Genomic DNA, 22,160 nt, shown 5'->3' with positions numbered 1-22,160 from the left:
TATATTTTACAGGTTTTAAAAACAAAATAGAGCTGAGTTCTAAAATAAAGAAGCAGTTCTTTACGATTTCTGGGCAGCAGCACAATATCAGTGAGCAGCAGGGCAGGGACTAGGGTGAGGCAGGTGAGCACAATCGTAGGTGCAAAATTCAAGGTGGAGGTGTGGGCACCAAAAGTATCAGCAGTCAAGATAAACAAAAAATAATGTGTCAACAATAAGAGGCATAAATTGCCAGAATGCAAAAAGTTTATTTGGGTTCAACATCCGCAAATCAATCAATGCGATAGACCACATCAACAAATTAAGGAATAAACCACATGATCATCTCAATAGATGCAGAGAAAGCATTTGACAAGATCCCACAGCAATTTATGATAAAAACTCTTAACAAAATGGAGACAGAAGGCAATTACCTCAACATAATAAAGGCCATATATGACAAACCCACAGCCAACATGATACTCAATGGGCAAAAGCTGAGCGCCATCCCTCTGAGAAGAGGAACAAGACAAGGATGCCCTCTATCACCACTCTTATTCAACATAGTACTGGAGGTTTTGGCCAGAGCAATTCGGCAAGAGAAAGGAATAAAAAGAATCCAAATAGGGAGTGAAGAAGTGAAATTCTCACTGTTTGCAGACGACATGATCTTATATATAGAAAACCCCCCAAAAAATCCATCAGAAAACTAACAGAAATAATTAACAACTGCAGTAAAGTTGCAGGATACAGAATCAACTTACAAAAATCAGTTGCTTTTCTATACTTCAATAACGAACTTACAGAAAGAAAACTCAAGAATACAATTCCATTTGCAATCGCAACTAAAAGGATAAAGTACCCAGGAATAAATTTAACCAAGGAGGTGAAGGACTTATACAATGAAAACTACAAGACATTACTGAGAGAAATTGATAACGACATAAAGAGATGGAAAGAGATTCCATGCTCAGGGATTGGAAGAATAAACAGTTAAAATGTCCATACTACCCAAAGCAATCTACAGATTCAATGCAATCCCTATCAGAATTCCAATGACATTCTTCACAGAAATAGAGCAAAGAATACTGAAATTCATATGGGGCAACCAAAGACCCTGAATTGCTAAGGCAATCCTGAGAAAAAGGAACAAAGCTGGAGGCATCACAATCCCTGACTTCAAAATGCACTACAAAGCCATAGTGATCAAAATGGCATGGTACTGGTATAAAACAGGCACACAGATCAATGGAGCAGAACTGAAAGCCCAGAAATAAAATCACACATCTACAGACAGTTAATCTTTGACAAAGGTGCCAAGAACATACAATGGAGAAAAGATAGTCTCCTCAATAAATGGTTTTGGGAAAACTGGACAGCCACTTGCAAAAGAATGAAGATAGACCATTATCTCATGCTATACACAAAAATAAACCCAAAATGGATCAAAGACTTGAAGATATGTCCTGAAACTATAAAACTACTGGAAGATATCGGTAGCACACTCTTTGACATTGAACTAAAAAAGATCTTTTCAAATACCATGTCCTCTCAGACATGGGAAACAAAAGAAAAAATAAACAAGTGGGACTTCATCAGACTAAAGAGCTTCTGCAAGGCAAAAGAAACTAGGATCAAAACCAAAAGACAACCCACCAACTGGGAGAAAATATTTGCAAATCATATATCTGACAAGGGGTTAATCTCGATAGTATATAAAGAACTCACACAACTGAACAATAAGAAAGCAAACAATCTGATCAAAAAGTGGGCAGAGGAGATAGACAGACATTTTTCCAAAGAAGATATACAGATGGCCAATAAACACATGAAAAGATGTTCAATATCCCTAATCATCAGGGAAATGCAAATCAAAACTACACGAAGATACCACCTTACGCCTGTTCAAATGACTATAATCACTAAGACTAAAAATAATAAATGTTGGAGAGGGTGTGGAGAGAAGGGAACCCACATACATCGCTGGTGGGAATGCAAACTGGTGCAGCCACTATGGAAAACAGTCTGGAGATTCCTCAAAAAACTAAAAATAGAACTATCATACGACCCAGCTATCCCACTACTGGGTATCTACCCAAACAATTTGAAATCAACAATCCAAAGTAACATATGCACCCCTATGTTCATTGCAGCACTATTCACAATAGCCAAGACATGGACGTAACCCAAGTGCCCATCGACCAATGATTGGATAAAGAAGATGTGATATACATATACAATGGAATACTACTCAGCCAGAAAAAAAGACAAATTCATCCCATTTGCAATAACTTTGAAGGACCTGGTGGGAATTATGCTAAGTTAAATAAGCCAGTCTGTGAAAGACAAACACCAGATGATTTCACTCCTATGTGGAATATAAACAAATACATGGACAAAGAAAACAGCTCAGTGGTTACCAGGGGAAGGGGGTTGGGGGTGGGCACAGGGGGTGAAGGGGGCACTTATGTGGTGACAGTCAAGAAATAATGTACAACTGAAATCTCACATTGATGTAAACTATTAAGAACTCAATAAAAAAATTTCTTTTTAAGTTTATTTGCGTTCTCAAAAATTGCAATTTGGGGAGCATAGATTCAGGTAGAAACCCAAATAGTGTCCCGATAAGGAATGCAAGTCAGGAGCTTTTACGGCAAAGAAGGGAGGTTGTATTACAAATAATTTTAATTGCACTTGGAGGCAGAGAACTGGTCTCAGCTAAAGCTTGAATGGCTATTGAGTCTTTGTTACTGAACCAGGTTCGTTTTTGCCCGCTGCCCAGAAAGACAAACACCGAGCCGAAGAGATTGCAGCAGAGAGGGGGTTTACTCACAAGGCAGCCACGTGAGGAAGTAAGAGCATGAGCCTCAAACTCGCTTCCCCGAAAAGAGGGACTCAGGGACATTTACGGGGTAGGGGCAAGGTGGTCTGAAACGTGGAGAGAGGTGATGGGAGGTGAGGAGAGGTGAGGTCGTTGATAATGTGCACAAGCGCAGTCAGACTCCATGCCTCTTCATAGGACCCACGTTCACAAAATGGCAGCAAGAGCATGATCTGAGTCTGGAGTTTTTTAGCCTCTTGACGTCAAAGGTCGCCTATGGGACATCTGTGCGGGCCAGTTGATGAGTTGGTGGTCTCAACCGGCCTGAAGTGGACAAGGAGTTCTATTTCCTGAAAAACAGCTCACACACCCATTTCCATGGTGACCCAGGCTCCACGGAGATGTTACCTGTAGGAGCCTAGTGAGAGTCAGAGAGCATATTGCCTCAGCAGCACAGGTAACAGTGGGCGGGTTAAACAGCTAAAAGCCATAATCAGTAACTGCAAAAAGGAAAAAACTTTCATACCTAGATACTTAGTCATCATTGGCTGTTTGCCAGTTTTATCTTCAGAAAGTCTACAATCCTCAGTCTTTGTGATCAGGATGTCTGTTCTCCTGCTGATGTCTCAGACAATTGCTTGTACAACAACTGCCGTTTTGGTCAGTCCTAAGGTTTGGCCCAGTGCAGGGTTTAAGACAGCAAGGCAGTTTCTCTGGAAAGGCAGGTGTGACTCCATTTTAAAATAGCTCCAACATAGTCAACTTTGGGTAAATGCAGTATTTAAAAAAATAAAAATACAAAATCCATGATGATCAAACTATCAAAGTTTTCAATAAGAGGATTGACCCTGCGCAACTGCATGACTGCCTCACTCCAGTCTTTGCCTAGATTCTAACTTTTTAAAATTTTTGCTGAGGAAGATGCACCCTGAGCTAACATCCACTGCCAATCCTCCTCTTTTTGTATGTGAGCTGCCACCACAGCATGGCTACTGACAGATGAGCCATGGAGGTCCACACCCGGGAACTGAACCCCAGGCCGCTGAAGTGGAGTGCACTGAACTTAACCACTAGGCCAATGGGGCTGGCCCATCCTAGACTCTAACTTTTAAAAGGACCCTTTAACCATAGGTACACAATCTCATTAATCCTTTCATCAGATTATATCACCACTCTGTAATTTAAGGGCACACCCAAATCATAGAATAAAAATCAATTTTTGGTTCCACATCCCAAGAAGAGGGTCCAGGACATGACAGGTGTATCTGCATATCTGAGCAGGGATTTCAAGAGTGTCTCTGGTCTTCCCTTGGGTGTGACGCATTCCTTCCGTTGGGTTCTGGACTCTTGACCTCTGTGGGAAAGGCACTGACTCTTTGTTGGAGGGCTTGGGGGGGGGGGGCGGGTAGCAGGGGAGGAAGTCTTTGATCGGCCTGAAAGTGAACTGGAACCCCAGCGCTCTAGCTCCTCACTCACTGTCTAGATCTCTGAGAAGCAGTCTGCACACTCCCAGCTCCTGAATTCCTTCCCCCATCGGGGTCCATCCATCCCTGGGCCATCCAAAGCAGTAAGGGCTTGACTCCTGTCTCTGGCTGCCTGCAGGTGGAATCGGTAATCCTGTTGTGGGCTGGCTGACTCTCCCCTAGAGGACAGTGATAGAACCTTCTGGTCTCTGCTTCTCTAACAGCCTTGGGGCAGCTGCCTCAGGACTCACAGTTAATCCCAAATGCAGTGAATTCTCACACACGGCCACAAACACAGACATTAACACAACTCCTTTTCTGTTTGACACGTAGAAGTGTTGGGGGTCTCAGCTGCCCCAGAGTAACCAGGGCGGTAGGACAGCTTCACTGAGGGCACCAGACGCTGTCCCTCTTTTCCGCCTTCAAAGACTGGGGCCCATTCTGGATCCTTCCTTCTCTAAACAACATCAGGCCCGTGGGTTTTGCATTTATTAATTAATTGACGCTTCATGTTGTTAGACCAGGATAGTGCTCTTTCTTAATACCTTTTTCATTTAAGAGCTTATTTAATAAAATATTTAATGAAAAGGTTTTATCTTTCTTATTTAATAAAAGGGGAAAAGTCCAAAAGCAGGGACTCCCATGAGGTGGACAATGAGCTGTTTAAAATTATGCTAGGGAAAGAATACTGACTAAAATATACGGGAAACATAACAAGTGAGGAAATTAACCAAACGTTTCCTACAATATAACCACATCTCAAAAAGGAATTTGAGGAAGGGGAAAGCGAATGTTCTCTTTTGCTCTGGGTGCTGGATACACAGTATTAGCGTTTTGTGAAAATCCGCGGGTAGTTTTCCGCACGCCTGCGATCCGTCAGCTGAAAGTTCCAAGATACACTCGGAATGTGTATGCAGACAGGAAAACTGCGAGAAGAAATACAGCGCATCAAGATATTAGCAGCAGTTCCCTGGAGGGTGGGATTTTCAATGATTCTAACTTTCTTGCAGATACTGCTCAGACTTTCCGCAAAGAGAATGTTTGCTGTCATAGTTTAAAGATAATACAATTGCTGCGTCTTTCCGCCTTGCGTATCAAGCCCGCGGCTCCCCGGCCAGCGGAGTCGCCCTCGCCCCCTTCCTCGCCGGGGAGGGCGCGGGAAGGCCCCGGGGCCAGCGCGGCCCGGCCACCTCTCGGCGCGACCGCCGCCAGCCAGGCCCGGGCCGCCCCTCAAGTGCCGCCCGGACGCGGAGGGCCGCCGAGTCTCCCCTGCGGCGCCGCACTCGGGGTCGGAAGCCCCAGGCGCCCGTTTCCCCGAGCCCGGCGGCGGGGCGGCCGTGCCTGCCCCTTTCGGAGGCAGCCGAGCGCCGGCGAGGAGCGCGCCCCGCTCGGGGTCTGCCAGCCGCGGGCCGCGCGCTCAGCGAGGCCTTTAGCGACGCAGAGGCCTTCCATCTCCGGGACCTCGTGGCGCAATGGTAGCGCGTCTGACTCCAGATCAGAAGGTTGCGTGTTCAAGTCACGTCGGGGTCATAGCCGGCTTTTTTTCTTATCTTTGTTCCTCCTTCTCCAACCAGAGAGGAGAGTAACGAGCCGAGAAGAACCCGTTAATGAGAAATTTGGCTTTACACAAGATGCTCGGTCCAACACGACATGTTCTGTTCTTTTTCCTTTCATCGACAATATAGGATTCATAAACATGCGACTGCGAGAGGAAGACGGTCCCTCTGGAGACCGACAGGAGGCGCCACGTCGAGCCTCAGAGTGACCCCGAGGGAGCGGGACTGACCCCGCCTGCGTCCATTTTCGGGTCACCCGCCTCCTTCCGCGTCCCCGCCCGGGCGTCTCCGCAAAGCCACGCCCACACCCCCTCCCCTCCTCCAACTCACTTGGGCCCTCCGAACACCACCCGCCTGAAGATTAAATTAGTCTCTGGAGGAGTCCCATGTCCAGGAGGTGGACTGTCCGTTCCTAGAAGGAATGGTGCCTTTTTGCATATGTCTCCTCCTTTCTCTCTGCCCCAGATGTTCCCTCTGGTGGTCATTCTCTCACCATCTAGATTGTTCCCCAGTCTCAGAAGCTCTATGGATTAGCCACAGCCATAAGGCCTGGATATTCACGTCAATATTGTCTGTTAATAGCTAAAAATAAAACCAAACCAAAAAACCTCCGCCTGTCCACCAGCAGAGGAATGTATAGAAAAAGAGCAAGCTTCATAAAAATTTTAAAAACAAAAAAATTTAAACACATACTATATATGCTAGTGGATATATACTTAATAGGTACCCATATTAAAACTATGGATGGGAGTTATATACACCAACGCCAGGATAGTGATTTCCTCTGGGAAATGAGGAGGAAGGAGAGAGACAGCTTTACCTGTTTATTTTTTAAATGAACATCAGCAAAACGTTAATATTTGCTAAATCTGGTTAGAGGGTTCGTGGGACCTAATATTAGGAAACATGACTTTCAGATGAGAATTCACTCTACTTGCAGAGTCCAAAACCTCCACGTCAGGAAATTAATTTATACTCTCCCAGGTTGGTAGGCCCCACAGCATGCTGCCAGAAGTAAAGGTAAATTCTCAGTGAAAGAAATATGCCCTCAACACAGGCCTTCTAGTTTTCCCACCTATAAAATCCCAGCCAAAATGTGCTCATTATATGTTTTAAAAGAAAATAAATTGAGAGAGAAGACCTTATGAGTAAGAACCAGCAAAATCAGATCCACAGACTTCATATTTGGGCATTATCAGAAACAGAATGCCTAATGGATATGCTCAATCTTTTAAAAACAAGCGGGGACTGAAAAATTGACCACAGAACAAGAGACAATAAAAATTGTTACCGCACAAAAATGGAATTCTCCTACCTGGTGCCCATAAACAAGCCAATTAATTATGGTGTCAGCTTTTGGGAAAAGAGATCAGCTTTATTTTGTGAGACGGATCTTCAGGGAGGCAGGAGGCGTGTGCCCTCAGATCTGTCTCCCCAGTTCAGGATTTGGGGCGAAGTGTAAGAGGTTCGGGAGGACAGCCTGGCTCACAGAAATGCTGGTGGGACAGGTTTTGATTGGTGGGCTTTAAGCATTTATGGGAAAGTTCTAAACACTTATGGTAAGGTTCAAACATTAATGGTAAAGTTTTAAACATTTATGGTAAGGTTCTAAACATTTATGATGAGGTTCTAAACTTTTGTGATAAGATTTTAAACATTTTGGTAAGGTGGGGAAGGAATTTCAACACTGGCTCTTCCTGAATGACGGATCCCTCACTTCTGATAGGAGTCTGACTTTTAGGTTCTGGCCATGTCCCAGTCCTTTGGTTCCCAGGGGAGGAGAATCCTTGGTTCCACAGTCCTTTCATGTCAAGATTTCTTCTTTTGCACATGCTCTGGCTATGTGACTTTGCAAATTTTCTGAAAGATAATTTCTTAATCACTCTGTTGATAGTGGATGGGGTCTGTTGAACTGGTCCTGGAGAGCCCAAAGTTACAAATTTCCCCTTTTTGTTGTTAATTCTTCAATCTTGAGGGATATAGGGCAATGACTGCTCTGGCTTCTTCTTGCTAATAAGGGGTGTAGGTTTTTCCATCTCATTGAACCAGTCTTTTAGTAAGATGGTGATGCAGGTGGGCTCCCAAAGTTAAGCCTATATGGTGTAAGAAAGTAACCAGGTACTTAATAAGAAGCATTTCTAAAGACACAAAAAGAAAAACAAGGTTAATGGTTGGAGCAAATTATAAACCAGTTTCTGAGTCCAGGGGGCAGCCAGTCAAAAATATTTCTAGGTGTCAGGGTCAAAGCATCTTTTTCAGTTTATGATGATGTCATTGGGTGTTCAGGTGTCTTTCTGAGTGGCTTACACAGCAACAGACATGAATCTCTCTTAAGTTTATATCAACTTGTCCCGCTTCAGTTTGCAGGGCTTCAGGGAAAAGGGTGGTTTCGGTTCTCAATGATTCCAAATGAAAATGATGGGAAAAAATGAAAATGTTAGTTTGGACACTTGTAATCAGTTATTTCAGGATCCATCCCAGTTTACAGATAGAAAACAAAACCTCAAAGACAATTATCACAACTAGACTCTAATATCCTTGAATGTGTACTATAGTTTCTATTGAAACATAATTTTTCTCTCTAAAACCACCCTCATTTTTACCAAAGATAGCCAGGTTAGGACTAATTGGTTGGCAAAATAAGTCCAGTTTCAATAGAGTTGGCCCAGTTATTTTCATAAGTACAGCAAGAATAGCAATAGATCATATAGGCTCTTTTAAATCTGCTTTGCTGGAACTTTTCATAAGGAATCACAGATTGAACTTTAAAGGTCTCTTGAGGCCAGGAAAACCAAGCCAAGGACTTGTCATCAGACTCTGCCTGCAATACGTATAGATTTTGGTGAAATCCTCTCCTCTCTTGTGGTTCTCCCAAATAGCCTGAGGCTCTTTGCACCTGCCAGGGAAGTGACCTTCTTCACTCACCTGGTAAGATTGATGGGAACCATAAGCAAGGTACCAGGCCAATATTTCCAAGTGGCTTTATTCCATGAAGTTTATCTTTATTCCTCAAAAGCTGTTTAGTCATATCTGAGTCTATGAATGTCTGTCTCAAATACAACATTCCCTTCAAAGCCTTGGTAATATAATCAATGTTTCCTGTTGTGTCCTGCTATAAGGAGACCAGGTTCTTACTGAACTTATGCAGATAACTATATTGCCATAAAATAAGAATGCTAACCCACCAAGAGTTTCCAAATTCTGGAGGGATCAAGTAGGGAGAAAAACATAAAAGTTTCAATTCTGCTTACAAAGGTATAACTTACTAAATTGCTATAAGTTATATAAGAGAAAAAGGGTTCCTTAAATCTGGAAAAAACAAAACATTAAAAATCAACATTATCTCAATGAAAAGTCATAAAAATTATAGTCATCCTCATCAATTCTTTCAGTCTTATATAATTGGTTCTTGATCTTAATCTTCTGTTAGCAGTTTTATGAGGCCACCAGTTTCTCTGTTAGAGTTGTGTAATTTCTTACCCAGCTCAGTCTTATAATTGGAAAGTTTATCAGAAACCTACATTCTAGAGCAAGGATCAGAGTCCTTTCCATGTATCTCTCTGAAGATGAGATCTGCAAAAACAGAGTAAAACAACAACTATCTGCAAGTGACAAAAGACTCAAAAAGGGCAATTCACAAGAAACTTGGCTATTTGTGACATACAACACTTCAAGATAATAACTAGAATCATGGCTGACAACCAGGACATATCATGATTTTAGGAATGTTACATAATTTTTAAAGACACTTATATTAATAACATCCACTCATGCAATGTAACCTAAGGAGGTTTATCTTCACTTATTTTATGATGTTTCCCAATAATTTAACCTACCAAATATGCCTAATTACTTGAGTGTCTTCCTCTACATGGGAAGGCAGAAAATATTTCTTTGAGAAGTGCCAGGGGCCCTCTGAAAAATCTCAAAGAAAAAAAAATTGGGGGGGGCGTCAAAAGAAAGACTGCATTTAGGATTTGAATTCTTGTGGAAGCTTGTCAAAAATATCAAAAGGTTTTAAAATACTTGGTCAAATAGAAACAATGCTCACTGTGACACAATGCTTGGTTATCCATTTAACCAAAGTGAGACTCCCTCAAAAGTAAAGAAAAACTTTTCTAATCTCTTTATCAAGAGCAGACCAAAAGTTCAAGAAAATTATCCATTTTAAGAGAGAGAAAACCAAATTCTAATTTTTCACCAGCTTACTTTTGATATTAAAACTTATTCACTTAATTAAACTCATTTTAATCTTAGTCAACTTGACGGTGCACAAAATTCTTTCCTCAGAGTTTCTCTTCCACAAACCTTCTGTAACTTTCCTTTTACAGCCAGAGTTTGTCCCAAGCCTTCTTTCTTCCCTTCTAGTACTTTAGGACAAATTTGTCTTTCTTAATAAAACAAAAACATTTCCATTATTTATACTTTCTTTACTGAAAACATACATCTTACTTTCCTTGAATACAAAGATGTTTCCCTTATTAATTTTTAGTAGCTTTAATTACATATATTAGTTAAAATTCTTAACCCTTACAGACCTTAATTTTTAGCAAAAACTAAGAAGTAAGCATTCTAAACTGTCTTTTACATTAGCATTTTGTGGCTTGGCAAATTTATAAACACTTTTTATGATTTTTAGAAACAGCCTACTTCATAGTACAATCTTTTAATAAAATACGAGACACGTTTACTAATAGACCCAAACATCTTTTAGTTTCTCTGTAATAAGTAGCCAAAAGTAGATAAACTTAGACATGTTTAGCAATAATATTTCAGTATTTTATCTTATTCGAAAATGACCTAGATATTCAGTGAATTTTTTATCATTTAATTTCACTTAGCAAAACTTCAGAGTTTTAAGTTACCGAAGAGATTTTGGAAGATATCTTAAATACACATGCCATAACACATAATTATTGTTAAAAAGCTCACCCAATGCTTTTATCTTTTTCACATCTGATTAATTTTCTTGTTCCCAACAATTATTTAGATTGCCTACAAAACTTCATGAGACTTTAGCCAAGATGGAGTTTCTGGGCCATATTTGCTTTATCCGTTTCTAATGTCCCAATATCTAGGAGCATCCTGAGAGGAACAGAGGAGGCTTTGGGATTGGCAGATGGACAAGTGAACTTTGAACCACATTCTAGAACCACTCCTCCAGCCCTGCAGGGATTTACAAGACAAAGATGGTTGTTTCCAGTTCCCCAAAGAACTGGATTACAGTCTGAATGATAAAAGAGGTTGACCCACCCTTTCAGCTACATTTTTCCAATTGCTTCTTTGTATCAGGGAGATTTTTAACTCAAGAGGTAAATCAGAAGACTTTTATGTTCTGGGGCTGGCCTGGTGGTGCAGCAGTTAAATTTGCACATTCCGCTTCTCAGCAGCCCAGGGTTCGCCGGTTCGGATCCCGGGTGCGGACATGGCACTGCGTGGCATGCCATGCTGTGGTAGGGGTCCCACATATAAAGTAGAGGAAGATGGGCACGAATGTTAGTTCAGAGCCAGGCTTCCTCACCAAAAAAGAGGAGGACTGGCAGTAGCTAGCTCAGGGCTAATCTCCATCAAAAAAAAAAAAAAAAAAAAAAGACTTTTATGTTCTAAAACTTCAGGACAATGTATCACACCTTTAAAAAGTTTACACAAGGTGTTTAATAAAGGCCCTCTTTCCAAGTGCACAATTCAACTCTAGACCAATTTACCCTGTGTGGGGTAGAGCTTTCATTAGCATCCATAAAACCATGAGGGGAAGCTGAGACCTCAATTTTGATTAAGAATGTAAGACTAGTCATTACTAGAGTTCTCCAAAAATTTTTACAATTTAGAACTTTTTCCAGTTTAGGATCCATTGTCTGGTCAGTGATGAGTAGGGACATAGTAGTGACTCAAACCAATAAGCCTTTTATGTCTTAACCATGGACACAAGAATTGTCCCCAAAAGAGAGAGCAAAAGAAGCAACCCTCACAAGATCCAGAAAGTTCACTCTCAAAAATAGTCCAAGAAAGCAAAGGCCTTTTTGCACAGGGGATAGTGCAGTAACAAGCAATGAAGGTTGAGACAACAAAGGCCCCGATGGACTCAGACCCCTTCTGACAAACTCCCCTGAGAGCTGATACAGCCGGACAAAGAGAGTACATCTCGGAACCTCAGTCTATTTGGCCACCAAGATGCATGCTAGCACGTGCATCCTCTGGATGGTGGAGACTAAAGAGGTCACAAAGCCACGTTCTCAAGACATAGAACAAGACAAAAGAAGAAACCTTATCTTATATGCACATTGACACCTTTAGCTAAGCCTTGAGTCTCTTGGAGCCAAACTAATACTTAGGGGGGTGGTGCCGCAGGGTTGGGGATTGTGTGTGTTTTACAGAGCACTTTGTTGCATCGAAATTTTCTTGAAGCTGACAGGGGACCTGTGTCATTTTACCTTGTTCTGTGACCAACTTGCCCCATCACAGGAGTCTTCTTCAGGTGGCAAGTGCCCTAACGGCTCTTAACTGCTCTACCCGTGCCCACCAATATTATGCCTTTTTGGCTTCCAAGATGCCCCTTAGCAACAACTTTCACCCCAGTTGTATATTAACCCACAGCAATGTTTACTGTGGGACTGGCACAGACAAGAGGTTTATAGAGATGCCTGCATCTTGCCCTATGGTTTTTCCTTTTTATGACAAATGACACAAAAGAAAGAGACAAGGGAAAATAGTGACCATCTCTGGGGAGAAAGGGATCAATAAACCAATGAGTACTCAAACCAAATTTCAGAGTCACTGAATGATTCATTGTCTGGCCATTTTCTCCAGAGTCTAAATAATATTGTGGCCATGTGGTGTAAAAGAATATCACCTTTTCCCGTTTCATGGGATCACAGCTAAAAGTTGCCCAATTTGGGAGAATGCAGCTTAGGGGTTCAAATTAGCATTTCCGATTGTTTCAGAATTTAGACATGGCAGACCAAAAGTATATTTATGCTGCAGCTAGAACCAGACCTCAAAAATATCGGGCATCCAGGAAACCAAGACCCTCACAATGAAGGCCAAAGCAAGGCTTCCTTCGAATGGCCAATGTAATTCCCCCGAGGTTGATGGTGGTTTGGTAGGACCCTTAGCCACAAAAGGGAGTGTAACCCACAGTCCTGTGCAACTATCTCTGACTGCAAAATGGGGTGCAAGGACACATTTACCCAACCGTATTTTGGTACCTCTAACCTGGAGATTATTAAGCCAAGCCCTCAGGACATTAAACAAGCTCGGTAAGATTCTGCAGTTCTTTGTAAACATTTACAGTTTCTGGAAGCTTTAGGTTTTGAACAATCATGCTAAAGGTGGAGCCCTTGATTCTTTAAAGATTTCTTTGTTTCTCGGCTCAAAAGCTCAAAAGGAGCCCAAAGTGGACCCTGTAATTTTAAATTATCCCAGCTTATCTCACCAGCTGTTTACAGTTATCCCCATATTAAGGGGCTTTTCACAAGGTGGCCACAATAAACAAGGTAATTTCTAAAGAGAGTTTGTTATGGTCGCTGAGAAACCCCAAACAGCCAATTTTAACAAATAAAACAGTCAAACGTAGACAAACATGAACAGACACAGAAATCTAATACTCTGGGAGTCTACTCCAGAACCCAGGACTCTAACCCGACACTTTGAGAGCCCCAGTGGCTGTGACCCTTTAATATTGTCTCCCTTGAACCCACAGTTCTAGCCTTGGGACTTTAACCTGGCAAAAATCTCCCCAGTGGACCCTCTAACCCACAATTCTGACAACACTATTAGACAATTTAGGCACAGGTGCATTTTATTGAGGTCACTCACCCAAAAGACATCTGATCCTGGAGCTGTTTCTTCTCCCAAAAGATAAAAGAGGGCTGAGGGGGCCTGGGGCACCAGGGTGGGAAACGGGAATCTAATCAGTCAAGTCTCCAGACAAAACTGTCTGGGCGGCCACTTAGGCTCAGCAAAAAGACCCTGCACCCCGCTGGGGGTTCCAGAGCCTTGGATGGGCAGTCACAGGACCTGGTCCCTTCATGGTCCCCAAAAGTGTTACCACACAAAAATGAGGTTCTCCTGTCCGATGCGCATAAACAAGCCATTGATTATGGCATCAGCTTTGGGGAAAAGAGATCAGCTTTATTCTATGGGACTGATCTGCAGGGAGACAGGGAGCGTGTGCCCTCACATCTGTCTCCTGACTCAGGATTTAGGATGAAATATAAGAGGTTTGGGAGAACAGGTTGGCAAATGGAAATGCTGGTGGGACAGGTTTTGACTGGTGGGCTTCAAGCATTTATGATGAGGTTCTAAACTTTTATGATGAGGTTCTAAACTTTTATGATGAGGTTCTAAACATTCATGATGAGGTTCTAAACTTTTATGATGAGGTTCTAGACATTTATGATGAGGTTCTAAGCATTCATGGTGAGGTTCTAAACTTTTATGATGAGGTTCTAAACTTTTATGATGAGGTTCTAAACATTTATGATGAGGTTCTAAATATTCATGATGAGGTTCTAAACTTTTATGGTAAGACGGGGAAGGAAGTTTAACACTGAATTTTCCTGAATGACAGACCCTTCACTTCTGATAAGAGCCCAACTTTTAAGTTCTGGTCATGTCTCAGTCCTTTGGTTCTGAGGTCATTTCCGGTCAAGATTTCTTCTTCTGTACATGCTCTGGCTATGTGACTTTGCAAATTTCCTGAAAGACAATTTCTTGATCACTCTATTGATAAGAGATGAGGTCTGTAGAACTGGTTCCAGAGGGCCTGTGGTTACAAAATGACCAAGTATGTTTTAAATAACTAAACAAAAATTACTGGAAATGAAAGAGTCAATGTTTGAAATTAGAAACAAAGAGGATATTAAACAGCACAGAGTTAGAAAATTACTGAAATGAAATATTTTCATTTCAAATATGAGTAGGTTCAATAGGTTCAAAATATGTCCACAAATGCTTGACACTCCTTCCTCTTGAGTGTTGGCTATACTTAATGCCTTGCGTCTAACAAATAGAAAAAAACAGAAGTTGTGGTTGTGACTTTGGAGACCAGGTCGTAAAAGGAACTGTGGTTTCTTGTTTCTCTCTCTATGAATCAGTGTAACCACAAGACCAAGATCAGAATTTGCCTGCCCAAAATATGCCTCTTTAACATAGGGCTATTTTGAGCTGATGATTATTAGAAAACAGCAGACACAGGAAAAGCTCTGAAAACCTGATAGAAGCTACTCTTTTATAGGGGAAATTTACATTTATAAGAGAAATCTCCATTTGTCAGGGTGTCCCTCTCTGTGCCAGGAAGAGGAGGATGACTAAATCTCTAGAGTCTTATAAATGGAGAAAGCAAGGGAGAAGGTAAATCTGCATAACAACTTTACCCTTGTTTACTATGCTTTTCCTGGTAACCTCCCATAACTGACCCCATTTTAACAACAGAATGTTAAGGCCGTTTTTCAAGAGCAGTGAGCCAGGCAAAAGCATGCACAGAAGAGAAAATTTTGACCTGCCAATCAAGATTCTTCCTGCCAGTGCTTCCACACCCCAGCTGGCCCTCCCTGATCCCTTAAACCTTATCACACATACAGGTATGGATTTCATTTTCCTTATCTTTCTTAGGATACGTTGTGCTTCTGGAGCGTGAGGACTCATGTCTTTCATCAGTTCTGAAAAATTATTAGCCATTCTCTCTCCAAATACTGCCTCCCCTCTATTGTCTCTATTATCTCCCTAAGGGAACTCCATTTAGGCTGAGATTAGACCTTTTCATTCTCTCCTCAATATTGCTTCACTTTTTTTTCATATTTTCTATCTCTTTGCCTCTTTATTTGCCTTCTATGTAATTTCTTAAATTCTATCTTTGTACTAGTTATCTATTGCTGCATAATGAATTACTGCAAAACCCTAAGATCTTAACATTCATTACCTGACACAGTTCTGAGGGTCAGAAATTTGGGTGTAGCTTAGCTGGTCGGCTCTGGTTCAGGGTCTCCTATGAGGTTGGAGTCAACATGTCAGCTGGGACGGCAGTCGTGGGAAAGCTTGACTGGGGCAACTCACATGGCTATTGGCTGGAGGCTTCAGTGCCTCATCAAGTGAACCTCCTATTGGACTTCATAAGTGGTCTCACAACATGGCAGCTGGTTTCCCCAGAGCAAGTGACGTTCCCAGGCAAGGGCTCGCCACCTGACATGCACAGAAGCCAACACCGTGGCACCCTGGATTTTGAGGGAAGAAAGGCTTTATTGTGAGATCAACTGACAAGGAGACAGGAGGCCAGGCCCTCAAATGTGTCTCAGCCGGAGGCGGCTGACTAGAAGTGGGGCGTCCTGTGGGATTGGCCGGGGGTGCATGTTTGGCATTCTCTGGGTGATCCTAAATTGGAAGCAGGGACAAAAATTATGGAAGCTGTCAGTTACTGACCCAGTCCTGCCCATCTGGGGCCGGCCGTCACAGGGTACTTGCTGGGTTCCGTGGACTGTTAGTGGTGACGGGAAAGAACTCTAGAAACTGAGTGTCAGAAAGAAACAGAGTGATGTTTGCCTACTTCAGGCTCCAGGGGATACACAAAACTGACCATGGCTGAGAATGGGGACAAAAGTGACCAAGAAAGGGGCTGGCCCCGTGGCCGAGTGGTTAAGTTCGCACGCTCCGCTGCAGGCGGCCCAGTGTTTCGTTGGTTCGAATCCTGGGTGCGGACATGGCACTGCTCGTCGGACCACGCTGAGGCAGCGTCCCACATGCCACAGCTGGAAGGACCCACAACAGAGAATATACAACTATGTACCGGGGGGCATTGGGGAGAAAAAGGAAAAAAATAAAATCTTTAAAAAAAAAAAAAAGTGACCAAGAAAGACCCAGAGATATTTTTAAGTCTCCTGAGCAGATTACAGAATTAGATCTCATTTGTGTAAGACAGAATGAGGGGGCTGTCCGGTGGCACAGTGGTTAAGTTTGCAGGGTCTGCTTCAGTTCGGATCCCAGGTGTGGACCTACACACTGCTTATCAAGCCATGCTGTGGCAGGTGTCTCACGTATAAAATGGAGGAAGATGGACAAGGATGTTAGCTCAGGGCCAATCTTCCTCAAGGAAAAAAAAAAGCCAGAATGACAGAGAGACACCCCCCCGCCCCTCCCCCCCCCACAGGACTGAAAGGAACATGCCAAAACATTAACAGTGATGATCTCTGGGTGGAGAGAAGGCAGAATTTTTTAAAAAAAATTTTTGCTTGCGTTGTCTCATTTTTCTGCAGTGAATAGTCAAGAATAGTGGTGAGTGCCCCAGCCTGGAGTGGGAGGGTCTGGATCTAAATTCTGACTCCCTCTCTGATCAGGTGTGTGGCCTTGGACAATTTGTCTCACCCCTCAATGCCTGACGTCCTCATCTGTAAAGTGGGAGCCACGTGGCTGCTGCCCCACAGAGCCCACGCGTGAGTTCTAAGAGTGAGTTCATGGCGAGTGCGTCACACAGCGCCCGGCACAGAGTCAACACTGCAGACAGTGGGGTTGTGATGATTACTACCTTTCTAACATTATCACTATTTCCAAGGCTAGGAACTCCTCGTTAGACCAATCAGAGAGGGGCTGGTAAGGTCAGCACTTGGACTAAAGAGTGTCCTGCTGCCTGCCTGACCCGTGATTCCGTGCTTTGTGTGTTGTGAATGGATCATTCAAATCCGGAGCACCTTCTGCCACTGAAGCAACCTCAGGCAGCCTGGCTTTCCTCAGCGCCCCCCAGCTGGGGGCTGAGACCACAGCCGGGAACGCAGAGAACAAGGAGAAAGACAGTTGCCTCCTGAAAAGCAGAAACACAGCTCACCAGCAGAGGACGCACGTGGCAAACCCAGGAGAAAAGGGACCCTTAACTTGGAACTTCCTCTAACAGAGTGAGTGCTGAGCTTTTTCGTTTGAGTCCCCCTAAAAGAAAACAGGGTAACCTTTGCCCATGTTCAAGTGGGCATCTAGCACTTTCACTATAATTTAAAACCATTGCAAGGGCTGGCAGATTGTAAATACTGACAGGTTAAAATGAAATGGTTAGGTCATTCGTTTAAATATACCCCACGAAGTATTAAATATATCCCACGAAGTATAAACACCACCATGATTTGATACTATGATGCATTTTAAAAATACAGAACAAGCTCTTCTTTCACAGTCAGAAATTTTGCACCTTTCCTTTTTCTCTTTGTATTTCCATTGCTTCCCCGGTAAGTTTATGATAACGTGATATACTTTTATGCTGAAAGTCTTTTATTTACCACACTATCACACTTCTCTCCACAAAAATACAAACATAAATTATAAATATAAATGTAACAAAATTCAAATGCCTTATTTCCTGAGACCTTAGAGGTCTCAAGTGTTGACAATTTTTCTCTGGGATCAAATTATCGCTATAATTAGTATTAGTATAGCTTTGATACAAACAACACAAATGTATTATGAGTTTTGATAATAAAGCGTGAAACTGTCAAATTGCCTCTTTATTTGGGGCTTGAGAAGTTTTACACCCCAGGCAATGCACTCTAGCGAGAAGCAGGGTTGGGGGTGGCTTTTTTGATGACAAAGACTCTGTGAAGAGAAAAGAGGAAGGAGGAGAAACAGAAGGAAGACTCAGCCCACAGACACCTTCTCAGGGAGGCAGTTTAACAAGGAAGTTGAGCGGCTGGGAAATCAGTTCCTTACAACCATCCTTGTCACGGATTCCCTTGGTCGGTCTTCCCACGCTCTGGGGTACAGCTTCTCCAGTTTGAGGACGCTGTCAAAACCATAATGTCACGGAGAGAATGGAAAAGCTGAATAAGTCCATTGGCCACTGGGCTGGGGGCCCTTGTGGTGACTCAGCAAAACGAACAGAGCAGTTTATCCTGAAGGGAGGGGGCAGAGCACGCGCTCAAGGTCCTGTCGTTAATGTGCGCGGCCCGGGACAGCTGGGCCGGGAAGCCCTGATCAAAGTCAGCCCCAAGCGGGCCTCAAGATGGAGTCACAGATGGCATCTCTGCAAAGATGGAAAGAAATTTTTTAAAAAGATAGGAAAATGCAATTTTCCCCAATGACTTCATTGTTTTACAACTAGGAAAAACAGAGCACAGTGAGCAGGTAATGTTTCTAAGTGTTTTATATTATTTTTATGTGGTTATATTACATATTATAAGTAGTCCGTATGTCTATATTCTATTTAATTGCCTTCCTTTGCTCACTGAAATAATTTACAGCTTTTTAAACTCCATTTTTTGCAAGCTATGTAAATATAATTTGTGAGAAAATACCACTTAATTGTCTTTTTAATTTTGAAAAATAGGGATAGTTTGTAATTGAATGCAGCTTGAGTCTCCTGCTTTTTGAAGATCATACATGCTGCCTGGTCTCAGATGTTTTGAAATAGGATGAAATGTGTGTATCCTGAAGTTAGATATATTCACATTCAAAGCCTGCTTTGGTCAGTTGCTTTTCTATAAGCCTCAATTTTCTTATTTGTGAATAATGATAATAAGGATAATAATGCCTATATTGCTTTTTTTTGGTAAGAATACAATAGGATAACGGCACTTGGAGATGTTAAAAACAGTGGTTATTCTTTTCGTGATGTTGCACACTGTTGTTTTTGTACCACGATCGGCCTGAGGGTCCAGCTCTTCCCCTGAATTCCCGAGTGACCTTGAACAAGTCCCTTTGCCCTCTCAGGCCTAGTGACCCAATGTGCCAAATGCAAGGATTACACTGGATACTCTTTACGGCCCATCTGGCATTCAAACTCTTGAATCCTAGCTCTCTCCAACCCTGCTGCTCAGAACGTGGTGCTCGGCCCTCAGCAGAGGCAGGGAGCAGAAGTGCAGACCCAGCCCCCACCCCAGCCCTAACTCCCAGCCAACAGTTCAAAAAGATCTCCAGGTGCTCTGCAGGCACATCTGCTCTACTGTTCTAGGTTAAATAAATTGGAGGCACCTTAGAGAAAGAACCAAACAACCAGAATGACTATAAATATAGAAATTTCATAGACTCCAGGGGCTAGGCTGCTCCTGACAATTTAGAGATGATCGTCTTCATTTCTGAACCCTCACATCTGAGAACAGGGAATGTATTCGTTTTTAATGTTTTGTGCCTGGGGCCAGCAGGCACTCCTGATGCATTTGCTGGGTGACTGGTGAGCAAATGGGCAGAACTGGATATTCCTGTCTCTTAAGTATCTGATATTAAATTATGACCTTTATTCCCCCTGCTATCTCTGGAGTCAGGCACAAGTAATTCCCAGCCCCCTCTCTGCCACTTATTAGGCACTTAGCCTTGGGCAATTTATTTAGCCATTTGAACATAAACCCCCCCCCCCCCAGCTGAAGAAAGAGACTAAGAACTCCCTCTAGGGTTGTTGCGAGGACTATGCGATAATGAATGGGAGCACTTCACACAGCCCTGGAATATGGTAGCAGTTAATGATGTTACAAAAAGGAAATGTTATTATACAAAATCACAGGTAAAGATATGACGTTTTTCCGGTTGTTGTGTTAGCTCAGGCTGCCATAACAAAATGCCATAGACTGGGGGTCTTCAACAACAGAAATTTATCTTCTTACAGTTCTGGAGGCTGGCAGTCGGATCAAGCTGCCAGCCAACTCAATTCCTAGTGAGTGCCCACTTCATGGCTTCTACATGGCCGCCATCTTGCTGTATCTTCACACGCCCTTTCCTCTGATGCATGTGGAGGGAGATCTCTTGCTTCCTCTTCTTATTGGGCCACCAGTCCTATCCGATTAGGACCCCACCCTTATGACCTCATTTAACTTTAATCACCTCCCCAAATCCCTACCTCCAAATATAGTCACATTGAGGTTACAGCTTCAACATATAAATTTAAGGGGATGGGGCGGTTGATACTGTGATTTATAATAAGAAATATAAATTTGGTCTTCACCCATTTCTAGCACAGAGCTCCTAAAACCCTTGGAATTTCCTAAGTGAGGAGGTATCTTTTGTTATATTAATGAGGTGACTTTTGGACCCCACTGAAGGATGGGGAGTGGTTGTCAAGGTAACCAGCTATGTGATTAGGGGGTTGCAACTTTCAGTCCCACCCTCGGGGAGGGGAGAGGGACCAGAGGTTGGATCAATCACCCATGGCCCATGATTTAATCAACCATGCTTATGAAATGGAGCCTCCCTAAAAACCCAAGAGGATGGAGTTCGAAGAGCTTCCAGCCTGGTGATCACGTGGAGATGTGGGGAGAGTGGTGCACCCAGAGAGCGTGGAGCTCTGTGCCCTTCCCGACACCTTGCCCTCTGCATCTTCCATCTGGCCGTTCCTACATCGTATTGTTTTATAACTAACTGGTAATCTATTCAGTAAATGTTTTCCAGAGTTCTGTGAGCCACTCTAGCAAATTAATTGAATCCAAAGAGGAGGTTTTTGGAACCTTCAATCTATAGCCAGTTGGTCAGAAGCACAGGTGACAACTTGTAGGGCTGAGCCCTTAACCTGTGGGATCCGACTGTATCTCTGGGTAGGTAGTGTCAGAATGAGTTGATTTGTAGGCCATCCAGCTGTGTCGGAGAACTGTTCACTGGTGAAGAAAACCTGCTCCCACCCCTACATTGAAACTGGGATCAGAATCTCAGGGGGGATACAATTCAGTCCGCTAGCAGTTGTCATTGTTATTAATATTCCTGGGGACAGATTCAAATGGAGCTACTGTACTTAAAGTGCTTCCAGGTACTCTCCCTCAGTGATGAAATAATACCCAGGTCCTGAAAAGGTCCATACCCCCGGGTCTCTGAGCACCTCACAGGTGCAGCCAAGCAAACACTCTTCTCCAAAGATGCCTTAGAACTTGAAAGTCTTTGCGATTCTTACAAACACAGTCCCTCAGGTGACTCCAAGCTCCTGTTCTTAGCTGCACAGAACTTTCTGGACTGGAGGGATGAAGGACAGGATGTTCGCCTCTCTTTGACGTTGATGCCATATTTTAATTCTCTTTTAAAGCTCTCCTGAGCCGGTGCAAAAGCCTGCTGCCCTCAGCTCTCTTTATCCAAGCGTTAAAAATCTAAAGGGTGTGAAATTATATGTTATATGAGAAAGTACCATCTTCCTTCTTTTGTAGAATTTTAGTTCCCTTAAGCTATGAATTCTTGGCGTTTAAAGTCATAAGTTCACTGAAAGAAATTAAGAGAGTAAGAAGCAACTCAGGGAATAGTCGTATACACTTTTTTTTAAGATTGGCACCTGAGCTAACAACTGTTGCCAATTTTTTTTCTGCTTTTTTCTCCCCACATCCCCCAGCACATAGTTGTATATATTTTACACACTCTTAATATGTATATTCCACAAAAGATTCCTATCCAAAATATGTAAGG

The 22,160-nt window shown here is 42.8% G+C and overlaps 1 non-coding gene across 1 annotated transcript; it reads left to right on the top strand.

Annotated features, from left to right (window-relative positions):
- Positions 1-5,721: 5,721 nt before the first annotated feature.
- TRNAW-CCA (transfer RNA tryptophan (anticodon CCA)) lies at positions 5,722-5,793 on the top strand. Its single transcript has one exon. It is a non-coding gene; the product is annotated as a tRNA-Trp (tRNA).
- The last annotated feature ends 16,367 nt before the right edge of the window (positions 5,794-22,160 follow it).

The sequence above is a fragment of the Equus caballus genome, chromosome 11, assembly GCF_041296265.1.
Source record: "Equus caballus isolate H_3958 breed thoroughbred chromosome 11, TB-T2T, whole genome shotgun sequence".
NCBI lineage: Eukaryota > Metazoa > Chordata > Mammalia > Perissodactyla > Equidae > Equus > Equus caballus.
Note: the sequence above shows the minus strand (reverse complement) of the source record. Positions and strands in the feature narration are given on the sequence as shown.